The 27381-nt window shown below is 37.4% G+C and overlaps 1 long non-coding RNA gene across 1 annotated transcript; it reads right to left on the minus strand.

Moving 5' to 3' along the window:
* Window positions 1-19359: 19359 nt before the first annotated feature.
* LOC148981619 (uncharacterized) lies at window positions 19360-23581 on the minus strand. Its single transcript, XR_016168233.1, has 5 exons — window positions 23017-23581; window positions 22764-22815; window positions 22390-22510; window positions 21918-22014; window positions 19360-20059 (listed from the first exon to the last, which is right to left on the minus strand). It is a non-coding gene; the product is annotated as an uncharacterized LOC148981619 (long non-coding RNA).
* Window positions 23582-27381: the final 3800 nt, after the last annotated feature.

A 27381-nucleotide genomic window follows, 5' to 3' on the forward strand; every position in this document is an offset into this window, starting at 1 on the left:
ATTCTTCCACCATATGAATCTCTTCAAAGCGTTTAAACTAAATATATATTTTCGATAATTGCTTTTGAAAACCAGCTAGTTATTGGTTGACCAGTGTGTCATGTGACAAGCTAAAAAAATATACAGTTAGGTCAAACGTGTGTTTGTTAGTGAGCTTTGCAGGGGCAGAAAGTAAAATAAGTTCCAGCTAATCAGCTTTCAAGCCCAAACGTGAAATATCTCTCAGATCTCACATCCCTAGTCCGAGAGATTTAGAAAATCTTGATGCTGTGACCCTTAATATTGAAGCAGATGTATTGGAATATAATCCAGTAATCTGTAGCCTGGAGAGGAAGAGGGAAAATCACTTTTAAAACGTAAGTGCAACTAATGACCTCTTTTCCCATGACCAGCTTTAGACGGCAGTGTCCACAATCCAGAGCAGTGGAGCATTGGGAATTTATTTATGGTTCGCATTGTAACTGCTGGATATGAAACGTTAGGTAAAAAGAAAATAAATGTAAGGAACAAGGAAGAATAAAAAGGAAATGAAACAGTGCAGAAAGAAAGAAAGAAAGAAAGAGAAAGAAAGAAAGAAAGAAAGAAAGAAAGAAAGAAAGAAAGAAAGAAAGAAAGAAAGAAAGAAAGAAAGAGAAAGAAAGACAGAAAATTTTTTTTATTTTATCTTTATCAATATATACAGAGCTCGTATTGTAATAAAAATTGTAACAAAATTTTCTGAGGGACAAATATATTTAATAGGCCTGCCTGAGAAAAAAAGTTGAAACTCAAAAGAAAAAAAAAGCATAAATCAGCATCGTAGAGCACAATTAACCCTAGCAAGGCATACAGAAATAAAGAGAATTATTTTAGCTTACAGCAACAACAAAAAAATAGAAAGAAAATTAATGAACAAACCAATTGCTGCCAGTGTAATTGTAAGTATGCCCAGCATATTTACAATGTACATAGCTGAACAGTGACCTATAGGTCACCAACATTGGATTCAATTAGTGTGGTTAATATCTTTATGGGCAGGAGGATGGTGAGTTTAGGCGGGGCTGCACTGTGATTGGTCAGGCACACGCGATCCAGTCCACAGATCAAAAGGGAACACTTGATGAATGACTGGACCGAGAGTGGCAGAGGAGGGAGAGCTTTGCTGCTCCTCGCTTTGAATCATTGATCAAGGTCGTTCTCAGTTCATTAATTTTGGCTGGAGAGGGCCTGCCCTCACTTTGTCAAGTTAGACTCAAGTTAGAGACGGACACAATGAGCAAACAATTCATGCCCAGTTTTGTGAGGCATTCAAAGTTAAGTTAAGATCAATGGTATGCGATGATATTTCGTTGTTGGATACTGCAAATTCACACATACATATTTGTGTAAGAATCTATTTTTATTCTATAATCTATTAATCTTTTTAAAAACTGAGTGTTGGCACTTAATGGTGTGTTTACATTAGACATGTTTAGCTGTTTTAATGCCCGGCGAGACTATACTGACCAACTAGTTTAGTCACACACATATGTTGTTCCAAACTTGTATGACTTTCTGTTTACACGGTAACGCTTCCTTTTACAGTACAGTACTTAAAGTGTACTTACAGTGTACTTACCTAGAAAGTACTGGCTAAAATAAGGTAAGTACATGGAACAGGGGTAGGTTTAGGGGTAGGTTCAGGGTTAGTACTAGTTATTACCCAGTAATAGTTACTAAAATAAGTACATAGTATTTACCAACCCGGTCTCATCCCAAATCGTCATATAACTGACGTTTTGGGACGTCTTTTGACCATACGTCAATATTCGCCTTTTTAGGGCCCCCTTAAACGTCGGTAGATGAGGTTATGGGATCCTAACTCTACCCCATACCTAAACTTAACCCTAAACCTAACCCGTCACCTAACTGACGTTAAAGGTAAAGCGTCAGTTGTATGACGGCCCGGGATCGCCATCTACCGACGTTTAAGGGGGCCCTAAAAAGGCGGATATTGACGTATGGTCAAAATACGTCCCAAAACGTCAGTTATATGACGATTTGGGATGAGACTGTGTTATATTTACATGGGTAACTGGACTGTAAAAGGAAGCGTTACCGTTTATACTTTATGTTGATAGTCCAAAGATATTCTATTACCTACTGTATAACTGTAAGTACAACTTTGCAACTACATGTCAACTAACTCTCATTAAATTATGAATAGACTGTTAGTTTTAAAGGGTTAGTGTTAGTCGAATAATTTGATATAATTTAAAAGTTACTTAGTGTAAATAGAATGTCTACAGTGGACTATTGAAAACAAGTGTAACTGACTTGAAAGTATATATATATATATATATATATATATAGTGTTCCACAGAAGAAATTACTTATGTTACTTAACACTAAAGAATATATTTTAAAGAATGTTTTTGGCCATGCCATGAAAGTCAGTAGGTTAAAAAAAAATAAAAAATAATATATATTTATATTTTATATATATATATATATATATATTGTCTGTGAAACACTAAAGAATATTTTAAAGAATGTGTTTTTGGCCATGCCATGAAAGTCAGGTATAATTTACCCATAATTTTGGTTAAATTATATCTTTAGTAATATATTTGCATGTAATCCCATAAGTGGACGGTTATTCTTGTAAACAAAGAACAAGTGATGCTAATGCCTGCTAATTTCACTAAACACGCACACACATTCATTTAAAATACAAAGGCATTTCATTCACAATATCAGAAAGCTTTATTTTCATGATAATGTAAATTCTTTATAAAGAATTAAGAAATAAATAAATAAAGTAAATTCTCTTCTAAAACATAAAAGTGCCATGCCACAGTGATGTGATTCTATGAGAAACGTTAGGCTGTTTATCTTGTTTATCTTGTCGCGGATTCTTCCCTAATCTCCATTGTTGTTTTTGTTTGACAGCTGTAGTGTAGCATTAAATATTCAGGGAAAGTTTGCAATTATAATTACTGGGTCAGGGATCCTCTCACACTTGACTTAACAGCATTCGCACCAACAGGGAATCATCTTTAATTTAGACCACCACTGCCATTATGGTCCCAGGATTTGGGACAAGAGAGAGAGAGAGAGAGAGCGGGTCCTCCGAGGGGCGTTGAACGCTTCCATGGGTACGTGTGCATGTGTTCGGGATTACAAACTGGTTGCTCCAGTGCGATCCTTAGACATGCTCTCTCTGATTGTGCATGTGTGTGTGTGTGTGTGCCTGTGTGTATGCTTTTCATGAGCACGAAACACCCCCTACTGTGGCGCCCGCTGTGTAGATCAGCTTCCAGTTCTAATGCACATTAAGTTGTTCCTTCTTGACATTTCACTCAGTGCGCTCTCGGCCCCAGGCTGCATAGTAGAAGGCTGTGTTTTTCATTTGAAGCTCAGAGCACACAGAGAAGCGAACAGGGGGTAAAATACAAGTTTAGGGGCCAACGGCAAACATCTTGTGTCTACTTTTCCGTTTTGGCAGTGGCTAACTGTGACACATGGGCCTTGTAGCTCATTACAGAAGGAGCCTGGTGCATGTCTCTATAATCAAGGCGATTCTGCGCCTGCACTGCATGTATAGCGTATCTCTGGCTTTGCATTCCCAGCCTTTCTTCAAATCTTGTGTATGTGTTTTCAATAATACTAGCCTGCCGATCCTTTGACAAAGAATCCTGGAGGGAGTATGTGAGAAAGCGACTGGGAAAGAGTTCATAAAAGGCCAGATCAATGGTGAATGTGCATGCATGCTACACTTAAAGGTCTTTCAAAGCCTTTACGTTTTTAACTGTCTGTATTGGGTTACTGCTGGTAAATGGAAACTGCTGATAAGCTCTGTTTCGAAATCTACTGAGATGCCTATTTAGGCAGTATTTTAACTCGTAATAGAGCTAATTCCCACACAGACAATCAGCAGATTACAGTACGTCACCACTTTTGAAAATGTTCAGTCGGCTAAAACAAACATCAACAGACCCGATGGAAAACCCGCTGATCAATTGATGAGAGAGATCATTCTGACTGGCTAATTTCATATCATCTTACCTGAGTTACCATCTTACCATCCAACCAAAATGGTTGACAAGCGCTGCTTTGTTTATGGTTTGCATATCCACAGTCCTATATTGGGTTGAATGACGAATATAGACTACTGCCACCTGCTGGTATGGCCCAGTTCACTTCAAAAAAAAACTTTTGCTGATAATTTACTCACCCCCATGTCATCCAAGATATCCATGTCATTCTTTCCTCAGTCGAAAATCATGAAAATAAAGGTTTTTGATGAAAACATTCCAGGATTTTTCTCCATATTATGGACTTCAATGGGAACCAAACGGTTCAAGGTCCAAAAGACAGTTTCAGTGCAAACTGCAAACTGTTCAAAGGGTCTAATCCAGCGAAACGATCGCTCATTTAAAAAATAAATAACAAAGTTTAAGGTTTATAAGCTCAAATGGTCACCTTGCTCTGTTCTGTGATGCGCGTTCGTGACTCTCCTGTTCGAACTCGTTCATCAAAATGAACAAATCTTTTTTCGAGTCATTTGGTTCATTCAACGATCGAAATGAACGAATTGACTCGGAAAAAGATTTGCAGTGAAACTTTCTTTTGGACCTTGAACCGTTTGGTTCCCATTGAAGTCCATTATATGGAGAAAAATCCTGGAATGTTTTCATCAAAAACCTTTTTTTTTTTTCGACCGAAGAAAGAATGACATGGATATCTTGGATGACATTGGGGTGAGTAAATTATCAGCAAAAGTTTTTTTTTAAAAAAGTGAACTACTCCTTTAATTTATAATACATGGCTGTTGAATGCTTGAATCTGATTGGTTGACGAACTGCATTAGTCTGCTATTAATGCTCAAGACTATCTCTAAAATTACATTTTGGAATTAGCAGTGGCATGGGATAAGATGCGAGTCCTACACAAAAGACTGTTTTAAGGACAAAAACCTGACGAATATCCTGAAATACAACATTTGGACAATGTCTTGAGGTGTGGTAACCTTATAAGTGAAATAATTGAATCCGTTCTGTTGAATTATTATAAAATAATGCACACTCCCCTTTGCTTCAATGCTTTACCACCTCGGGTGTGCATTATTTTCTATTAATTAAATGGCCCGTCGTCAATTATTCCTTACATGACAGTTATCTCCATTGTGTGTTGACAATGTTGTCTCATTCAGATTTTGTCAAAATCAGGGGGGGTTGTATAATTTTTTGGTGGCTGTTATGCAAATGAGGCTGCATCCTCATCCAGAATTCTTGAAAGCTGTCAGGATAAATTAGTGATAAACACATCTCCAGCCCCAGATGTCACCTCTTACTGAGGCGTCTGCCAGACTAGAGTGTATTTGGGAAATAGACGGAAGCTGTCCCGGCTTGGCCTTATAGACCATTAGCTTAACCTCAGCACAGCATTGTGGATTAATTTTGCGTATCTTTAAAGGGTGACACCGGGGGGTGGGGTTGGGGTGGCATTTGAAAGGAGGGCGATGTTTAGCTCTCCTTCACACCCTAATATCTATCAATAATCTATCTATCTATATTAAAACCAAATTTAGTTATTTCCCATGACATCACTGACATTATTTATCTAGCTTGTGTAAGCATGTGTGTTTGTGCTAATATGCACAAAAAGAGTTACTGTAAAGTGATCCATGGCTATTTCACAGCTTTAGATGTTCTTACTGTAATCTTTGTCATGTTCTCTCAGAATACACAGGGCTGAGCCGGTTTCCTTTCACTTCTTTACTCAGACGCATCTGTGGATTTGCGGCCAGGTAAATCTTCAAGGAAATCCCTCTGTAGAAGGAAGGCTGACAATCGGTCAGGGATGAAGAGAAGTGTGCGTAGGACACAATATTTTAGAGCTTATTTCACCCTCTAAGCCATACCGGGGCCAGATTCACAGCGCTCCGCCCACAGATTACTGTCATGAGGATATTAAAAATATTTGCCAAGAATTCTTCATCCTCGGATGCAAAGGGGCATTCTGCCTCTGACCCGTTGAGCTGGGATTTCGCCCTTGCCCAAGCTGGGTTGTTCAAGCCAGGTTATTGTTGCAATAAAAGATGCTGTTGTCCGTCACCGCTCATAAACCTTGTCATAGCCACCATTTCTTTTCTCCCCTTCTCAAATTCTCTTTGTTCTTAGGGTGAATAATTATATGCCATCACGATTTTTCCAAAGCACCAACCACAACAAGGGGCTCACAGTTCTGCCTAAAGTCATATCATGAAAAGTCATTTTTTTCTGTGATCTTTTGAAATAAAGCAGTTGACGTTTTTTTTTTTTTTTTTTCTGTGAAAACATGCTGTAACTTTCCGAACTTTGTCTCTGTCCAGAATGACCATAGTTGGCAAAATCATGTCAGTCTTAACTTCTGCTACGGTTTGATTTCAAAGTAAAAACTGATATTTACAAGACAAAGAAGATACTGTACTATTATTCTAGTTGGTATTTAACTAACAAAAATGTCATGTTATACAACTGTCTCACAACAATTTGACCCCATAGCAAATGCAATCTACCCCCAGAAAAAAAAAAAGAGAAATGTTTCTCATTGCATGTAAAGACTCAGTTTTATACAATGAACATGGCTTTCTTAATTGTATAGGTCAGAGAGAGGTTTAGCAATGTGGTATAAAAACGAAGGTACAACTGTTTTGGGATTATTCTGGAGGAAACAAATTAAAAAAAATATGATTTGCCCTCTTTGGGACTGTTTTTAACCATTCATTAGGGGTCTAACAATATATCGTGCCACAGTATATCACAATACAAAAATGCAACAATACGTATCGCGGATAGTTCCTCCCAAATAAAAAAGATTGTGTAAGAAAGAGTTTTAGTGCAAGTACTACATTAAACTACTATATGTTGATTATAATGTATAATAGTAATGCAATGGGGGATTTTTGTACTGTTTGTCCTGATAATGCCAAATATATTATGTTTCTAGTAAAAAGTGGCCTACATTTATTTTAAAATATATCTAGTCAGTGACAGAGATCAAGCATATTCATCTAAAATAATTCAGTATTTTCAGTTTCAGAATCATGGATATTGTTATTCTGGTGTCACCAAGTCCAAACCTATTCATTGAAACCCACAATGTAATATCAAAGTTAGCATTTTAATCAACAGTACATTTTTTGTTAACCTTATCATATGTTTTGGAGTATCGCAATAATATTGTATCGTGAGTTCAGTATTGTGATATGTATCGACTTGTGACATGAGGGTATTATTACACCCCTACCATTAATGTTTTCAGAGGTCCTTGAGACCCATACTCTTCAGAACTTATGCACTACAAAACAAAACAAAAATGGGGGAAAAAAAACTCGAGCATCAAGGAAATTACAGTATACTTGATCCAGCGAAGACATTCGTTTCTGCTTCGTCTATCAGATCTGAAAGAATAAACAGGACTGTGTAGTAAATATTGTTGTCTGTGCTGATTTAACTTCCTCCTCCATATTTCTTTTAAACAAACTTCTGAAATAATAATATCTGATCAGTATATGAACAGCACAAACAAGCTGTCCTTTTAGTTGGCCACTCTTTAACAGGAAATGATCTGTGGTCAGAGTTGGGCAAGTGGGCACCACCTCTCACGTGATTTATGCTTTTGGTGTGTTAGCATTAATGTCACTCATTCATTTCACACACGCTACCTGCATCAACTCTAAAAAATCCTGTTTTTTTTTTTTTTTTAACCCAAATGATCAGTTGAGCCTTTTAGGTCATTTTCTTCAATGTCAGACATAACAACCCTAGTGGTTTGAGCTTTTTGCATCCAGTTCTCAGCGCCAACGAATAGGTGCCTTTCTTCAGTAAAACGGTTGGTGTACATTTTATTTGATCTATGAAGTCGTTATTGTGCTGTAAATCATTTACTTTTATGCGGAGCAACTTACAGTACATGGATGCAATGTGAGTCACCTAAATGAATGTCACATTTTTCTTTTCGCGCAATTGAAATGCCTGATGCCTTGCATAAAGTCTAAATTATTTTATCTGTAAAGATCTGAATAACTTGGATGTTAAATATGTCCTCAGAACTGAAAAAAGTTCTGAAAAATGGAGTCTGAAGGTAGAAGTTCCCCTACTAAACATGATTCCAGCTCGGGATAACGGGATAACGGGATAACAGAGACTAGTCGTTTACACTTGAATTACTTCTAAATGTTACATTTCTACTTCTAATGTTTGTGAAACAAGTTTAAATGCAAGCAACATTGGGTTAAAGACAACCATTTCTGTGTTATTTGGGTTTTATACATTACCCCTTGGCTCAGTTGTTTTTTGATATAGTGTTTGATCAGTTACCCAATATTGAAGTTTTTTTCACTTTAAATAATAAAATGTGATAGGTGTGTAAAATGTAATAAATGTAATACAATGTAATAAAAATGTATAGGTGTAATTTGTTGTTGGGATGACTGGGACATGTCCCCACCATTTTTTGGTCGATATGTCCCCACCACTTTTTCAAACATCCCATGGTATGATGTGTACATTATATGTAACCGATACAAAAGACACATCTCTACAATTTAAAATTGCTGGGTTGTTTTAACCCAACTTTGGGTCAAATATGGACAAACCCAAACATTGGGTTAAAAATGTAATGGCTGGGTTTGTCCATATTTGACCCAAAGTTGGGTTAAAACAACCCAGCATTTTTTAGAATGTAGTTTATTAACAATTCGTTCATTTGTGGTAAATATTAAGATAAATACTCTCAAGTCTAACAATATATAATTTTAGATGTAAGGATGGTACTATCACATTAAATATGAGTCTTTATATTTAGTCTTTAGACTTTTGACTTTCCTCTTTGTCAAAGTGTAGTCTGTAAAACTACATGACAGAAGACAGGACCATAACAGAAGTTATTTTTTGTGGCGTCCCCCAGCCCCTTTTTGTGTTTTTCCTTTCACTATAGATCTGCCTGCTGTCCAGTTGCTCTGCCTGGAGCAGGGAGATATATACACAAAAGAAAATCGTTAAAACAATTGAGCAATTTACAGTTCACACACACACACAAACATTCATGTCAAGGACAGCCAATAGTGTGCAGAAAACCAGTGAAGTTTTTTCAAGAGGTAATCTGACTTCAAAAGCTTCGGGCATTCTGGGAATTGAAAACACACATATGATCACAGAGCCGCAGCTTTAATGAGCGTGTTAGGAATAGACAAAACTATGTCAGGAACTGAAATATGTAATCAACTCCTGAGGCGTTCTGTCATAAGCAAATCCATGCGTGTATATTTTTGAATTCCCTGGCACACTAAAAACAATGGCAAATGCCTTAGAGAGAGAGAAAGAGAGAGAGTACTCTACATAATACAATGTAATTTTGTGGAGAAAAGAGAAAGAAAAAAAGAGATTTCCAGAAATTTTTGCATGGTCTGCAAGTATTCAGCTGCTTATTTACAATTTTCATTACTAGGGTTTAGCTTGAGCATGTGACTACATTAAAGGGTTAGTTCACCAAAAAATAAAAATTCTGTCATTAATTACTGACCCTCATGTTGTTCCAAACCTGTAAGACTATCTTCAGAACACAAATGTGATGCGATCTGGGAAAACCCATCACATGGTGAAATTTTACATATTACAGGTTTTGAGACCATATTAAAGCTGGGTTCAAGCCCTTTCCAAATCTGTTTTTATTTATTTGATCGTTTGTCTGTAATAAAAGTTGTTATCTGAAATCGGCTGATCGCTGTGATTTACAGAAACAAAATTTTGAGAACTGTCACTTCCTGCTAGCGCTCTTTTTCTATTGCTTTTTTTTCATATTTTAGCAATCATCATAGATTATCCATAGTCATCCTGTGAAAACCGTTTTGAAATTGGACGATTGAGAGGCGAGCAAGGTCTTTTAAGCGAGTAGCTTCAGACTCTGTTGTTCTCTTGTGCTCCGCATCACACCACACGATAATGCTGGATAAAAACAAATAAATAAAAACTTGCGTACCATTATAGTTTACACAGGACTGGCGGGACCTTTATTCTGTTATGTGGTTTATTTTGATACGAAACTGTCTTTGTTGTGTTAAGAGAAGGAGAGTTAAATGGCTGATTTTGTTGTTTTTTGCCCCTCTGCTTCACCGTGTGTGTTCTTAAAGAGAAAGACGTTTTCAGCTTGCCAGTATAAATCGCACTATTTTTCTGCACTAAACTAGTGAATTTTGCCCAAGATATATTCAGACATGATAAACAAGATTATGAATAATAATTTATTGAAAATCCAATTTTGACAAAAAACTGACATTCGATCTGTTTTTAGACCTTACTGAAAACGTACCAGCGCGACATCCGATGGGTTTTCTTAGATTGCATCACAAATACAGATGATTTTAATGAATTCTGAGAGCTTTCTCCAATACACATTCACGAGAGTACCATGATGCATTAGTGTTGTGTTGTGATGCGAGAGCAGATGTTGTTGCGTGAGCGCACTTTGGAGATTAATATTTTGTACATAAAGTTTTGATTATGTTTTTTTTTTTTTTTACGCAAACAAAGCCCTCGTGTCGCTTCATAAAACTGAGGTTAAACCACTGGAGTCTCATGGATTACTTTAATGATGTCTTTACTTTCTGGGGCTTGAAAGTGGTAGTTGCGTAGACTGTCAATGGAGGGACAGAAACTCTCAGATTTAATTAAAAAATATCTTAATTTGTGTGCCAAAATGAACGAGTGTTTTACAGGTTTGGATCGACAAGAGGATGAGTTAACGATGACAGAATTTGTGGGTGAATTATACCTTTAAGGTGCATTTTGTGCCATGAAAAACAAACTGTAAGTGTGTTTGTGTATTATTATGGACTAACATGTGAGCTGTCGGGAAAAAAGTACAGTATCTAGCTGAGAGCGACAAGGTGGGAGAAGCCATGTGTGTTGTGATTGTTTCTGGCCTATTTGACAGATGTTAGTGGGTGGAAAGCTTGCCGTTGTTGTGATTTCAGGAATTGTCAGTGGCACATGCCTGTTTGTCTGGCTTCTGAAACTCTCTCACCTAACCTCCTGAATAATAAATATGCATATAATAAATATTGCACAACTCAAACCTAAGCATACATTTCACTGCATTTCCCCTCAACCCCCCACACAAGAATGTGGTGAACACTAGATTTATTTTTAATCAGTTTGGGGTATTGACAGTCAGTGTTTTGTGGCTCAGGGGTCACGGCTGGTGTTAGTCGAAGTAGTTTTGTGTCTATAAATAATTTGGCAATCTGGCTTGTCATCTACTGTGTTGTGTGCCTGTCTCACAATTTTCTATTGAAATCGTTAATGCCATCATTGCATTGCATATAGATTTTAATTTGGTTTTCTATATAGGGAACTTATCCATTTGGAGACCATAGCCAAGCACTGTGAGTTAAAGACCCCCCTTAAATGAGTTTATGAGCACATTTTCGACATTTTCTGTTGAAACAGGAAGTTGGGAGACATATCTGTTGTGTTCAATAGAAGAATTGTGTTTTGGACTATTATTTTGAAAGAGGAAGTCAGAACTGTTGAACTGTTGAGTTCTGGCAGCCGTTCTCATCCTTTAGCGTCATATGTGACACTATATGACAAAACGGTGAAATACTACGCACATGGCACCCTTTATCGTTAATATAACACGCGAACCCAAGGCATCATAAATCCTTTTGGCGTAATATGAGACTACCCTACCCTACCCCACGCCTAAACCTACCCATCACAGAGCGTGTTATATTAACGATAACAGGTGCCATGTGCGTAGTATTTGGCCGTTTTGTTATGTAGCGTCACATATGACGCTAAAGGATGATGCGTTGGTTCTGGTGAGGTGTGTGTGAGAACAGAACGTGTGTGAGAGCAGAACGAAGGAAAACGTTTATCATGTAATTGAACGTGTTGCGTTCATATTCTGGACTCACCTGCTTTTCTTTACCTAGGTATGCATTATTGGTATGGTGTTTACTGAGTTTGATAATATCATGTATTTCTTTTATCATCATCGTCTAATGCATTAAAGGAGTTGTTCTTTTCAAACAACTTTTGCTGATAATTTGCTCACCTTTTTTTGGGGTTTTTGGTGAAAACATTCCATCACTTTTCTCCATATAATGCACTTTACTGGTAACCAAACGGTTCAAGGTCCAAAAGACAGTTTCAGTAAAAACTGAAAGCGCTTTAAATGATTCCAGACGATGAATAAGGGTTTTATCAGGCGAAACGATCACGAAACGATTAACACTAGAAGTGCCAGAATTCCAGAACTACTAGAACGGCCACAAACGGTCATTTTGACCGTTAGATTCAAAACAGTGTTGACGAATAATTTTAATAATATTTCTAATTTAATATAATTTAATTATTTTCGTAAACCACATTTTTTCAAAGACGAAAACGAGACGGTAACTAAATAAAAACTAGGTTTGAATGACAAAAACTATGACGAAAATGTTAGATAGGGACGATTTGCGAAGCGGTCAATAGGCTAATAAAAATAATAGGACTAGCAGAAGTCGTGAACAGCCCATGCAGCAAAACAAACAGCGCAGGACGGGGCAGCAGAGCTCACCAGGATCATTCGACATGAATGGAACATCTGGATCCGCCGTGTCTGATGATAGCAGCCGTTTCTTTTTCCTTGATGTGGACTCTGACTCTGAATCACACTCTGATGAGGAGGAAATGTTAACTTTCAGCCAGGAAACGTCGCTGTCACTTTCCACCTCCGATTGTTCCCCTGCATCCAAATCATCACTGGTCAAGTTCTGAAGCATCTCCAGGGCCATGGTTCGAGTCATGTTCCTCCTCATTCACTCATTCATTTTAGACATTTTAGCCTTGCAATATATATATAGGCTATATAGCCTATAGATAACGTAAGTATTATAGATAACTGTAGTCCGGTTTTATTTGCTTATTTCTGATCAACAACTAATGTAGAAATTATTATAGCAAACACTGCTACAGAGGTGACCAGACGGACTTTTCTGTTGACAGTTGAGAGAGAACACGATCAACCGCGGGATATTTAATAAAAAAATACCGCAAAATTCAGTGCGGTCAATATGACCGTCTATGGCCGAAATAGGTAAATATGTTCATTTTTTTTGCGTTTCTTACGTTTACGTAACTTAATTTATATGAAAAGCATTTTAAATGAAAATACAGACAATTTTAGGAAAAGTCAGGTACCAGCAGGATTTTATTATTTTTTTCAACAAAGTTATTGTAGATATAAAATTCAAAACAGTCAAAATGACCATTGTGGCCATTCTAGTGTTAATCAGCCTGCAAATCCAGTCTTGACCTGTGTCTTGTTTACAAAACAATCCTCAGTGAAATGAAGCGAACAAACGGAAAATGTTTTACCCATCAGCTGGAACGGTATTATCGTTCCTATTGGAATCCAGAGGAAGCTTGTGCAGCGACTGTCTTTTTCCACAACCAGGCACCGCACAATATTTTGTAAACGGCATGTTTACTGCTCAGTAGCTCGATCCAGTTTGTCATCACTAGTTAGGCCTACCGGTATGATATTTAGCTGTACGTGTAATGTGCGAATCGGTGGGCGGGGCTAACGGCCGTGTTGGAGTAGGCGTTGATCTTCTTCTGGGAGGTTCCCCACTTTGAAAAATGAGTCGTTTGCTGAGCCTGGTGTCAATAAAATATTTTATTGGACTAAACAAGGACGTTTTCATTTCTGAAATTTACAATCTGAAGAGTTCAGATGCAAAAGCCTCTAAATGCCATTTGAAATTTTCTTCTTTAATGATGATTTTTATCAAACTTGTATATTTAAGTTCAGTAATTTCACTTAAATAACAATTAATAGGTAATTATCATTGCCATTTAAGTGAAATCACTGAACTTAAATATACAAGCTTGATAAAAATGATCATTCTAGAAGAAAATTTCAAATGGCATTTAGAGGCTTTTGCATCTGAACTCTTCATATATTCTTTGATGACCTCTTAGATGTACCTCTTGGATGGAAATTTCTCAGTTCGTCACCCCTTTAATATATAATAATATATAATAATAATAACAGCACTGGTCCGCACTGACTTTCAGTTTATGGACCTTTTTCAAAATATCTTCTTTTGCATTTTTTTTGCACAGAAGATTTGGAATGACATGATGGTAAATGAATTTCATTTTTGGGTAAACTTTTACATATCAAACCACTACATCCGTGTTCTGACATTGAGAGGACAAGCACATAGTGTTCAGGTGCCAAGACAATTTTTGATCCTGTAGTAGATGGCTGTAGCTAACTGACATTGACTTAAAGTAGTCCAGTAGTGATTTCATGAGATTTGTACGCAAAGTCTTATAATTTATTCAAAAAAAAAAAACGTTCAAAAACATTTCAAAATAATACTAGGTCCATTATAGAGAGCATAAGGACTGTAACATTTAACTCATCGGCAGCCTTGCTTACGTTCTTAACTTTCTGAAACATAACACAACAATAATAATGAGCAAAGCTTTGCCAAGAAAGCCCTTATGGAGATTGATGACGTTCAGAGTGGCGGCAGGGTGCAGGAGGGTTTGCTCAGAGATACCGGGAAGGTCTGGTAGCAGTCAAGACCCATTTGGGCTAAATTGCGAGCTGTGCGTGTGCCATATCACAGCTTTAACACGTAGAGCTGTCAGTTAGAATGGAGTAGCACAGGGCAGGGTCAACTTCTTTCCACCTTTTCCACCAGAAAGCTGAAATGGAAACCAGACCCTTGTGTATATGTGCGTGTGTGTTTAGTGGGTAAGGAAAAGTTTTGGGGTCAGCAGCTGTTAGAGGACCATTTACCCCACCCCTACACCGCTACTAAACACTCCAACCTCCCTTCCAAAAACAATACAGCTATTTCAGCATAGTCCATGGATGCTGCAGGTGGGTGGAGATTGGCACTGGCCCTCAGGCTGACCAGGTGGAGATGTTTAGCATTAATGCTAACTGCACTATTCCCACTTCCGTTTCCTATTAGGCAGTCAGGATAACTGAGAGATTCGAATTGCTTAAATAAAAGAGAAATGGTTAGAGACAATAGACCATTCTTGCAAGACTATTTATGGGTAATTTTAAGATAACATGTTCTTACAAATTCATATAGGCTTGATGACAAATAAGAAAAAAAATCTCATTAATTGTATTGCATCAAATTGGTTTTGCTCTATTTCTTGTATAATTTGGAATTTAACATACTTTTTTCATGTTTAAATAATAAAAACTGGTGAATGTAGTAATAACATATTAATAACTGTGTAACAACTGATTTTTCTCCCATTCACTCATTATTGAGAAGTTATTGATTAGGGGAAAAATGGTTTTAATTGAAAAATATCATGAAAAATATTACAATGAGACCATCAAACACAGGGCCATATAAACACTGGCAGGGAATGAAAGAATGAATGACTGACTGACTGACTGAATGAATCAATGAATGAATCAATGAATGAATCAATGAATCAAGGACAAGGTTTGAGTATTGACTCTCCATCTCATGGAGTCAAACTTCTTTGCTTTTCTTCCAGTTTACATACTGTAGAGCAGTTGACAAGGAGATGTAAAGAAACCCTGTTTGCTAATTCCTGTATATATTTTCATATATCAATAGATAACTTTTTTTTGGTGCAAAAGGTAATAACTTTGAAGGTACAGTAATAGCTTTCTAAGAAGAAATGCATAAGATTGAATCCCACACTTTAGAGGAAATAGTTCTACCATATGTTTGATGGAGTATATTAATGCAGAGTTCCTGTTACCTAAAGCTAGATTTCTATGAGATTCTGGCATGGATATATCATGGGAAGTCAGAAGTGCGATGCAAAAGCTGATTCAAGACCACTGTAAGCATGCCAATATACCCCTTATGGCTTGGCGCCTAAAAATCCTATGTCTGTGCTAATAGTGATATATTAGAGCTCTCTAAAACACACTGCCTTTCCGTGCTCATGTTACGAAGTTTTTCATACTTTACCCCAGTGGTTATAAAGAGCTACTCTCTGAACTTCAATTTTGGATTCAGTGTCATTTTAACAAAAATATCTGGCTTCATTTCATGAAACACATTGAATTTGGTTATATGGGGAATTGGTGTTTCCACCCTGAAATGTATAGGCAAATCAAATTTGAAAGATGCCCCATTAAATTGTGCTCAGTTTGAAATGACTGTATGTTTGCTCAAGCCAGACACAGTTAAGCGTGTGTATTGTGTGATTGTGTTTAATATGTGAAACATGTATGTAAACACAAGCTAAATCAGTGGCAGTGAGGTAAATCTGATAAAAGTGAAGGGTTTCATGTATAATGCTTCATTGTGGAACTCAGTGAGCCTTGGAAACTATCCACATCTACATAATTATGAAGTATAGAGCCACATGCTGCTGTATGGATAGTTTTGAGCAGAGGTCTTTGACAGTCAGTTCCTTCTGATGTTGATTTTTAGAGCGCTCATTGCGTCTGTTGTTGACTGCCATGTAATGTAATTGGCTTAATCATGGCAGGAAAGGAACAAATGAGGTAATCCAACACTACCTCCACCAGCAGCCCTTAGGCCTCACTCTCACCTTTGTAGCCTAGGGTCATGACCTCATGCTGGAGGAGAAGGAGCCAGCAATCCCCACCGGAATCAACAGTACCACTGTTAAAATGTCAGGTGAAAAAGTGAACTGGCAACCTGAACAACATTCAATTCTTAAAGCAAAGCAGCATAATTTAACAATATCAGATCAACAAGAGTGCTCTTGGGATTTGGCTGAAGGCATCTATGTTTTGTAAGCAGACAGTGGTACACTACATCATCAACTTTTGATTGACTTTAAATGACAGAGGTCTGAAAAGAACCATTTGAACCTTGAAATAAGGCTAAAACAAGAGCAGTGAAAAAAAAAAAGGTACAGAGTCCCGGTGTGACCTCACATCACTCACCCACTCAACTTCAGACCCAAATGACTTCATCAGATCTCTCTGCATGTCCATCACCACTTATAATTAATGACTAAGAAACTAATTGTCAACAGACTGCTGTGTGTTAAATTATGTGCAGAGCTCTACTTTTTTTTTTATTTCTTTACTTAATATTTTACTTTTCATTCTTTATGTGAGTGAGGCTTAATTACCAAAGGACAAACTCCTTAATTACATTTTCAAGTGTTTGACATAACAGTTTAATTAAATAACATTAACATATACAATTTTGCAAGCCATGGAAATATACAGTATATATATATATATATATATATATAAACTTTTTTTACTATATATAAAAAAAACTTTCATGAAAATGACAACTGTGTAAATTATTATATTTCAATAACAAATTAGAGTAAAAACACAAGTTAATGCAAAAAATTGCCTTATGTTCAGTTTACATGTTTTCATACAATGTGTTGTGTGTTGATTATTATATGTAAAAAAATAAATAGCATCTGAATTCAGGTTAAAAATCTAGGCTACAACCTTTTATGTTACAGTAGTGCAGCTACCATATAGTTTACAGCATTAGCAGATTTTTTTTTAATCCTTGTGAAACGTTTAATTTTAATTTAATTAATTTAAAGATAGAAAGACATTTTTTTCATTAAACCACTGTTAAAAAAAACAAAAACAAAAACAAAAACAAAAAACAATTTTAGCTTTCTAAACTGAACAGAACCGAGACTTCAAAACCATATATATATATATATATATATATATATATATATATATCAAGATTATATATGTATCGAGGTTTTTAATCGAGATTTAACTAAAACACGCAGGATAATGGAATTACACAACCACATGCAACGCAAAAAAAGAAAGAGAGAAATAGAAAATATCTAGTGAGTGGAAGTTCTAAGTCAGAGGAGAATGGCCAAACTAGTTAGAGCCGATATAAGGCAACAGTAATGCAAATAACCACTTGTTACAACCGAGGAATGCAGTAGAGCATCTCTGAACCCACAACACGTCGAACCTTGAAGCAGCTTGGCACACCGCGGGGTCCCCTCCCGTCAAAATCGGACAATAGAAGATTGGAAAAATGTTGCCTGGTCTTGATTTCTGCTGCGATATTCAGATAGACGTGTTCGAATTTTGCTCAGACAGCATTTTCTTGCCACACTTCGGACAAATTGAGCATTGTTTAAATGCCAATGCCATGTCCATTCCTTTGTGACCATTGTGTAAATCTTCTTATGGCTACTTCCAGCAGGATAGTGTGCCACAAATAATCTTAACTTGTTTCTCAATCATTTTAGGAGTCATTTATGTCTGTAGTAAAGACAGCTCACATTACACAACAAAGTGTAATACGTAACGTCAGAAGGTTGTTCAAAGCCCCAACCCTAAGTATGAGCATTAGTAAGGATTATACTCCTATTAGCAAACACTAATAATTATTCTCATACCTCACTTCTCAAAAGCTTATACTTGGGTAATTAGTGGCAGGACTGATGGTACTGTAAATGCTCTTCTAAATGCCATCTAAATGAGCTCCAGGCTCTAAAGAGCAGGCCTGAGAGGTTACTGCTCTTAGATTTGGATTGCTCTGCTGAGGAGTCTGTCCTGGAGCCAACCCTCTGTATGTTTACTGCCTCTCCGGAACCAGCCTCCGATTTTCAGTCTTTTATTTCCTCTCCCTCTTTCCTAAATCAACACACTGCTGTTTATTTGTGCACAGTCAACCTGAGCAGTACCACTGGAGCTAAAGGAGTCAGCCACAGCACCAGCATCTCCACAAATAAAAGCAGACAGCTTTTAAAGAGTATAAACGCCACACTGGATATATTATACTGATTGAGAGTGATGGGCGCTCTTAATCCAAATATTTGACTCCTAAGTGTATCGTGGAGAGCTTTGAGGTCTGCCAGAAAAGCACTTTAAAAGGATCTTGCTCGTTTTGCTTATCTTGCTCAGGCATGAATACGACTGATATAGAGGAAAGTGTGGAGTAGAGATAGCACTCTACCATCATGTGCCTTGATTAGGAGTTTTATTGGATATTTGTAATAAGTTTGTGATGCTGTATTTGCAACGTGTTGGACATGCACTAACACGGATAAATCAAAAATCCTTATTTATTAAACAAAGAGAAAACACTACACTGTTAAAAAAATCTCCGTTAAAAAACGGAAAAAGTGCTGGTAATTAATTACCAGCACTTTTTCCGTTTTTGTACGGGCACTTCCGTAAACCTTAGAACGGAAATTTCCGTAGATTTACATGAGTTTTTCTGTACCATTGACGGGCATTTCCGTCAAACCTAAAATGGAAAATTCCGTATTTTCTGTACTATTCACGGATAATCCTTATACAGAAATTTCTATTTTTATAGCATATATTTTGGTAGCAAATAATTCAAGAACAATATATACATATTGAACATGTTTTATTTTTCTGTAAAAATTTCATGTAAACATTCTTAAAACGCATTCAATGGGTAAAAATTGATATACACAGACAGACACACACAATTTAACAATGTGCAAAGCACCATAAAAAAGTGCTTGTTTTGTGGAAAAAGTTAAGACATTAAACAAACATGGGAGAAATGAAAAAAAAAAAAAGAAAACGAGCAGGTACTTGCACAATATTGGTGTTGTACCAAATAGCTCACAAAATTATTTTTAAAAAATGGAAAAAAAAAAACCTTCATAAACTGTGAAAGTCAAGATTCAAAACATTTTCAAATGCAATACTAATAGAATACGATACAATACAGAAACAAACAAAATGCAATGAAGATAAGGCTTCTGCTTTTAAAAATTGCTTTAGACTTCTAGTCAATAGAGTGAAATGTTTGGACACATGCAGAATGGATGCAAATTGAATACCACACAAGTCCTCTGGAGGAAACGTCCAACCCAGTGTAGAATCCAGCGCATTGCACCCAAAAAAAGGATGGATTAAGCAAATCGAAGAAGATCTGAAGATCCAGCGGCTTGACCCACAGCAAGGCACGATTAGTCGCCACAGTTCGAAAAGCATAGAGACAAGTGATCGAATGAGTTCGAAATCCTGCGGCACCCACAGCAGCATACTGGATGCGAGGTCGTCCTCCCCAAGATGCCAGCTAGGGATTAAAGAAGAGTGAAATGTTAGTGTTGATGCCATTTTTCTGTAAGAGAACACAATATTACATAAAGCATAAGCTCACCCCAAAATTTTAATTTGTAATTACTCACACGCACGTTGTTCCACACGTCCTCACAAGAGTTACATTCATCTTTAGAACAAAAATGAAGATCTTTTTGAGGAACTCTGAGAGATTTCTGTCCTTCCATTGACAGCTGAGGCAACTACCACTTTCAAGTTTCAGAAAGGTATAGACACAAATGTAATCCATGTGACTCCAGTGGTTTAACCCCAAATTTATAAAGTGGCACAAATGTTTTGTTGCTAGAATCTTATCGCATCACATTTGGATAGGACTCTAACACTGTGTTACTTTTATTATGATCTTACTATCTTTCTGAAGCTTGAAGTGGTAGGTGTAAGCAGAGGGAGAGCTGTCAACAGAGGGAGAGAACGCTCTCAGATTTCATTAAAGGGATAGTTCACTTTGAAATTAATTTTTTATATCTTTTATCTTACTTCTAGGGCATCCAAGATGTAGGTGCCTTTGTTTCCACAGTATTTTCAATTTTGATATTTTTAGGTCAAACCGTTCTTGTCTGTAAGTCATACAATGCAGAGAGTCAATGTCATACAACGTTAGAGACGTTTCTAACTGGAGCGCGTAGACGAGAACATATCAGCCCGATATTAATGTCTCTCAACTGGTTGCCAGTACATTTTAGAGTGGAATATAAAATTTTAATATTTGTTTTCAAGGCACTGATTGGTCAGGCTCCGTCTTATCTGTCAGACCTTGTCAACGTGAAACACTCAACAAGATGCTTGCGCTCTTCTGACAGTATCACGCTTGTACACCCAAAATCCAGACTGAAGTTGCGAGGTGATCGTGCCTTCTCAGTGGCTGGTCCTAGGCTATGGAACAGCCTTCCCTTATCTGTGAGATCTGCCACATCTATGTATGAATTTAAATCCAAACTGCAGTCATATTTTTTTAACCGCGCATTTCACTCTTAACACTGGTATAAAGAATGCAAACGTAGTGTTTTATTGCTTGTTAGTTTTGTGATGTTGTGTTTTTATATTTTTAATCTTTTTCTATGTACAGCACAGTGGTCAACTTCTGTTGTGTTTATTTGTGCTATATAAATAAACTAAATGAAATGAATGAAATGAATGCAGGTTTATGGGGTTCACCCTGAAAAAGTGAAACTGAAAAAGCATGCACAGAGAAGTCCAAATTAAACATGATTCAATGACTCCTAAATGCAAGTACACATAGATGGCCTAAGACACGAAACAAGCAGTTTGTGTGAGAAAACGAAGAGTATTTATATTGTTTTTACCTCTTGTAATCACAGCCACGTCCAAGTGATCTGAAGGCACAGGGCGCTTCGGTCTGCGCAAGTGCGCCGGAAGTGATCCTTCAGATCACTTGGACGTGGCTGTGATTACAAGAGGTAAAAACAATTTAAATACTGTTCGTTTTCTCACACAAACCGCTCGTTTTGTGTTTTAGGCCATCAATGTGTACTTACATTCACGAGTCATTAAATCATGTTTAATTTGGACGTCTCTGTGCATGCTCTTTAGGGGGACCCAGGGTGAACCCCATAAACCTCCATTATATGACTGACAGACAAGAACGGTTTGACCTAAAAATATCAAACTTGAAAATACTGTGGAAACAAAGACACCTACATTTTGGATGTCCTTGAGGTATAAAAGATTTCAAAAATGTATTTCAAAGTGAATTATCCCTTTAAGATCTTAACAACTTGCATGAAAAACGTTCATTTTTCGGTATGTTCAGTTAAAGTTCCATTTTGAGATTTGACAAAAGCTTGAAACTTTACCTGGTTTTTCGAAGTTGTTCATACAGGAACTTCAGCAGTTTTGGAGGAATGGGGACGTTTCCTTCATCTCAGCCTTTTCAACCTTCGTTCAGGATTTCTACACAGGAAAGTTGGAAATGAAAAAAAAAAAAAAGGATATATTTTTAGCTACACAAGAAATTAAATGAAGGAAAATTAACTACAAAGTATCATGTAGACCAGGTTGAGGTTGACAAACAAATGTACAGTATTTTACATTCACTAAATTATCAACTATAAAAAAATTATCAGCCATTCCTAATTCTCTCAAATTCAAACACTGTTTAAAAAATGCTAAGACTTTTTTCCAGTGGACTCCAATTGCATGTCATGTCAGCTTGTCTGCATGCTCAACTATAGGCTACATTCTAATATGTTTCATTATTTTCAACTAAATAAACAGAATCACAATAACATGTTCTATAAATAATTTGATTAAAAATGTGTTGCTTACCTTTATATGAACTCCAGGATAAGTGCCATATTCTTCAGGTATTTTGCATCTTACTGCCTCAATAGGGTAGGAGATGTGGTCAATAACTTCTTGAATGACAGCAACCCTGAATGTCCACCACCTGAAACAGAAAAAGATATTACTAAATGAAAAACATAACACGATCACTTCAAAAAAACGCTTTAAACATAGTTGTTTAAATCTTCCCTATACAATTTGTATTTCTACCGACCATGTAAACATAAATATCTTTGAAGGGGGTATTCAGCAACCAACTTTTTCTATAAACAGACTTTATTCTTCAGACTTTAAATTCAAATGCGTTTTGCCAGTATTGAACATTCATAATAATGCTAATAAAACAAAATACAAACCCATAAGAAGCATGCAGGTGGTGCTTGGGATGTAAACTACAGCAGAAAAGTCCTGTTAATAGATAAGAAAACAACAGAAACATTATGAAATGAACAAATGAGAAGGGAAAGAATGACTAACATTACAGGCAGAAGTTTAGATAATAGCAGTCATGCTAAATGTAAATTAATCTTTCATTATTTGGGGTTTAAAGTCGTGTGTGTCATCTAAAACAAAAACATGAAGTCTAACGTAAACATAACGTTAACTTACCTCATTTTGCAGAAAAGGTGCTGGTGTTTTCCTTGATCCAGCTGTAGCGGTCAAGTTACTGCATATTCACAAACAGTCTCTTCACGTTGTGTCTTCATGCCTTTCAAATCAAGCAAGTCTTAATGGCGTTTACTTTTCTTGACGATTCCTCTGGTTGCTTTTGCTTGAAGGCATTAAATTGCTCTAAAAACACTAGCTAACGTTAGAACTATCACAACTAGTTAACGGATTCGCTCGGCAAGAAATAAACCGCATCACGACAAATAAAAGTAAATAAGCCCATTACAACAAGGACACTACAATCGAGAACCTCCACGAGTCTTAACTAACTCTTTCAATGTGTGACGATATGCATAAAATGATAAACGTGACGGCTCCGACATTCATTTGCCTACCAGTTAATGCCAGATGGTAACTAAAAATAACGTTACGTTAACAGCTTATCAAGCAAAACATAATTTTCGTTTTTAAGTTTAAGTTTTACCACATAAGTGTCAGAATGGCTTCCACACACCCGAAATCCGGCTCTAAAAAGCAACTTTGCCCGCGGTCATCTGCGTGTGTAATGGCGGATGCGTCTTAAACTTTTCGCGCTGCCGGGATCTTGTTCCCACAATGCAACGCGAAATTCAAAATAAGGGTAAAAGATCCGTAAAAGACAAATACGGAAAAAATCCTTCACATTTATATGGTACATTGTACCGTATTTTTACGGAAATTTTTTACAGTGTAGGAGACATCGGATATCTCGCTAGGATATATATATAGAGCCTGACAGAGCTTAAGGGGTCGAGGGACGAAGCGCAGCTGAAGGCCTGGAAGCAACATCTGACCAAGGTGAGGGATGAGGGAGCCTGGTGGAGCCGTAAGGTCGATGGTTTCAGGTGGAACCGAGGAAGGGAGGAGCCACAGTCGAGCCGGCAGATGGAGTGATGGGCCTGACGGCTGGAAAGGATCTTCTTGGCAAGGCGGAGCTTGAGACCGGAAGACCGAGGCAGATCCACACAGCAGTGGAGTCGGAGAAGGAGCTAAGGGAGCTGAGGGAGGCTGGGCAGGATCCTCAGAGACACAGGAGACTCGGAGTTGGGTAGGACCAGGAGAAACAATGGAGACTTTGAGCTGGGTGAGACCAGCCGGTGATAGGAGACACAGATATATACTTTTCTATTTCCTCAAAATATGTAACACTTACAGTAGGCTAGCTGCAGCTCACCCTAAGTGACAGGAGTGAGGGCGTTGCTCCACTAAATGCCCTCGAACTCCACAAGGACACCCATAGTGACGGATGACTCACACACCTGGTCAGACAATTTGTTGGGATCGGGCTCAGTCTTTGTTCTATTTGAAATTGCAGCAGGCTCAGGTTCTGTGCCTGAGATGGGCTCTGGCATCCTCTCCATGCAGTGTGTGGGAGGCGGCTGGCTGGGCTTTGGGTCCGGAGAGGGGCTTGTGATGTCCTTTCAGGTGAGGCAGATGGTTAATGGAGATCCGTTATTCACCAGCACCCACTCCAAATAGTTGTCAAAATCTCCCCAGAGACCAACACTGAGCAGGCGTACCTTGGATCGCTCGCCGAGGCTGGTAAAGTAGAACACACAAAGCGATCGATCTGGATGGTGTGTGAGGCATGCCAGATCTAGAAAGTCCTTGGTGTGGTCCTTTAGATTTTGCTCTTTCTGCTATAGGCAGAGCAGTTGGATGGTAGCCAAGTCCATAATAAAACAAGTGGAGAAAAAAATCCTGCCACAAATGTGTTTTTTTTCTCTCTCTAAGTTATGTCGTATTTGATACATTAGGCTCATGTAGAATAGGACAAGACAGAGCTCATACTTGACAAAAAAAACCCTCTCAGTTTTATTCAGACAACCAAACTGAGCAAAAATGTTCAATTCGGTGCATTTGCTGATATTTCAGCCCATTCTCACTCCCAAGGCGTCACCTAACTGACGCCTTGGGAAGCATTTGGACATGCTTCAATATCTGACGCTTTAGGCACCCTTTAGCGTCAGTTAGATGACGCCCTAGGATCGCGTGTACCCTACCCCCACCCCACACCTAAACCTAACCGCGTCCTCTAACTGACGCTTTCCTTTAGCGTCAGTTAGATGACGCCGTAGGATCGCGTCATGTAAGTGACGCTAAAGGGCGCCTAAAACGTCAAATATTGAAGCATGGTCAAAGGTGACGCCTTGGGGTGAGAATGCGTTGGATATTTATGTCCAAAGTAAGATGAAGTAAGTCAAACTTCTGATAGCTTGTAATGTAAATAAATGGAAAGTTTACATAACAGTGCAGCAACATAAAATGCCAACACATTATCATATAGGGCATCATCTAACTGACACTTTTGACCATGCGTCTAAATCCGACGCACATGGCAACCTTTAGCGTCAGTTACAGTAGATGAGGTAGGTTTAGGTCTAGGGTAGGGTTAGGGTTAGACCACTAGGAGACACGTCTCATATTGACGCTAAAGGGTGCCATGTGCGTCGGATGTTGACGCATGGTCAAAAGTGTCAGTTAGATGACGCCTTGGGATGAGAACGGGCTGAAAATGCATATCAATTTCAGTGGTCACATTATATCTTCTAATAATATGTCTTAGTAAGATGATGTTTAAATTTTTAGTTTTATTTTATCAGAGCTATGTAGTTTTTAATGCAATAGATTGATGATTGAGAGATGTACAAATATTTTACTCAAAAGCCTGATGATTCATAATTGATTTTCCCATTTATTTATGAAAATTGCTGCAGGTTTGGATTGATATTTACTGATACTAATAAATTGTCCTGATAATCAAGGCTTGATTATTCAAATTATGAACAACCTTTTTTTACCCATTCAGAAGAAGTTGTAATAAAAAATGGGTGGGTGCGCATATTGCTATTCAGTTATAGAGGGATCTTGGTGGTTGCTATGGTTTTGCTTGGAGATTGCTTACTGGCCCAAGTCAATACCCACGAAGCCTCTATGATATTCGGGTCTCCAGATGTGGTTTGAGTGCTTTCAGTGCAAGTCAATGGGAATTCATCAGTTTTGTGGTCTTTCAGGCAAAAATCACAAGTCCTGTTGGTTCAAAAACTTCTCTTCTTACAAATCTGTCTCTTGTTTACTTTGCTAGAATGCATCCAATTCTCCACTTATTACCTAACCAATCATATTCATTTGTTTCTAGATATTTCCCTCATTCCTACTTCCCCTGGATTCTGAGTCATTTCCTAGTAATGTTGGTTAATGGATTTCGCGGGATATTCAATTACATTTGGCCTTCATTTGGTTCCTTGATTGGTGCATGATTTATTTTCCAGAAAGCTTAATTTTTGAGGATTTTAACCAATGTCTAGGGTCTAGGGTGTATTTCAGCCAGTTGGTATTAAAGTTTAAAAAATACTGGACTTTCATGTTTATGGTTCACAAAACAAATAATGGTTGAAAAGAATTATGGTCAGCTTATATTTCCATCCAGATCATTGGAAATGCCTTCATCTCTTCTCTTCCGCAATACTAAGAAAGGAAACGTACACTAAAACAACATATAAAGCAAAATATTTTATATGCAGCTGTTAAGCATTTCCTAAGCACTGATGATTTTCTACAAGGTGAGTTGTTAAGTATTACCATAACAGTGTACAGCAAATTATCAAATGTGTGGTATTATTCTTTTATCCCTCAGGACTTAAACAGATCGTGTCTTAATAATGTATGTTATTGCGATAGGCAGAAAATAAATCATAAATCAGATATACAAATCAAGATGTTCAGCAGGCATATATGCTCCAGTTTCTGTATGTGGAAGGGAGATTATCTAACATTGACAGACAACTGGGGTCTTTAAAGTACAATCTTCAGTAGGCTAAAGCTAATGAACTTATTGTGTATGTTGTTTTAAAGTTTTTTTTTTTTTATGATTATTATTTTTAAATAGTGGTGTAGTGTCTCGGCTTCTGCATACAACACTCAGAAAAAAAGGAAAAAGCTGTCACTGGGGCGGTACCTTTTCAAAAGGTACACTTTTGTACCTAAAGGGTGCATATTGGTACCTTCATGGTACCATTAAGGTACCAATACACCCTTTAGGTACAAAAGTGTACCTTTTGAAAAGGTACCGCCCCAGTGACAGCTTCTGTACCTTTTTTTTTTTTCTGAGAGTGAATAATGACATGAGTGATGGGGCAATGGGTCACTACAACCCAGTCTCATAAGAAAAGGTAACTATTTTATGAGGAATTTTGTATGAATTTGTGCAATGTGATTCTTACAGAAATACATAACTTTTTGGAGAAAAAAAAGTTGAGAATAAAGATCTGCCTCTAAACCTAAAGTCAGTGGGGCATACGCAGATAATAAGAAAACGTGTAATGA

This window comes from Pimephales promelas, chromosome 4 (assembly GCF_988280905.1).
Source record: "Pimephales promelas chromosome 4, fPimPro1.hap1.1, whole genome shotgun sequence".
NCBI classification, from domain to species: Eukaryota; Metazoa; Chordata; class Actinopteri; order Cypriniformes; family Leuciscidae; genus Pimephales; species Pimephales promelas.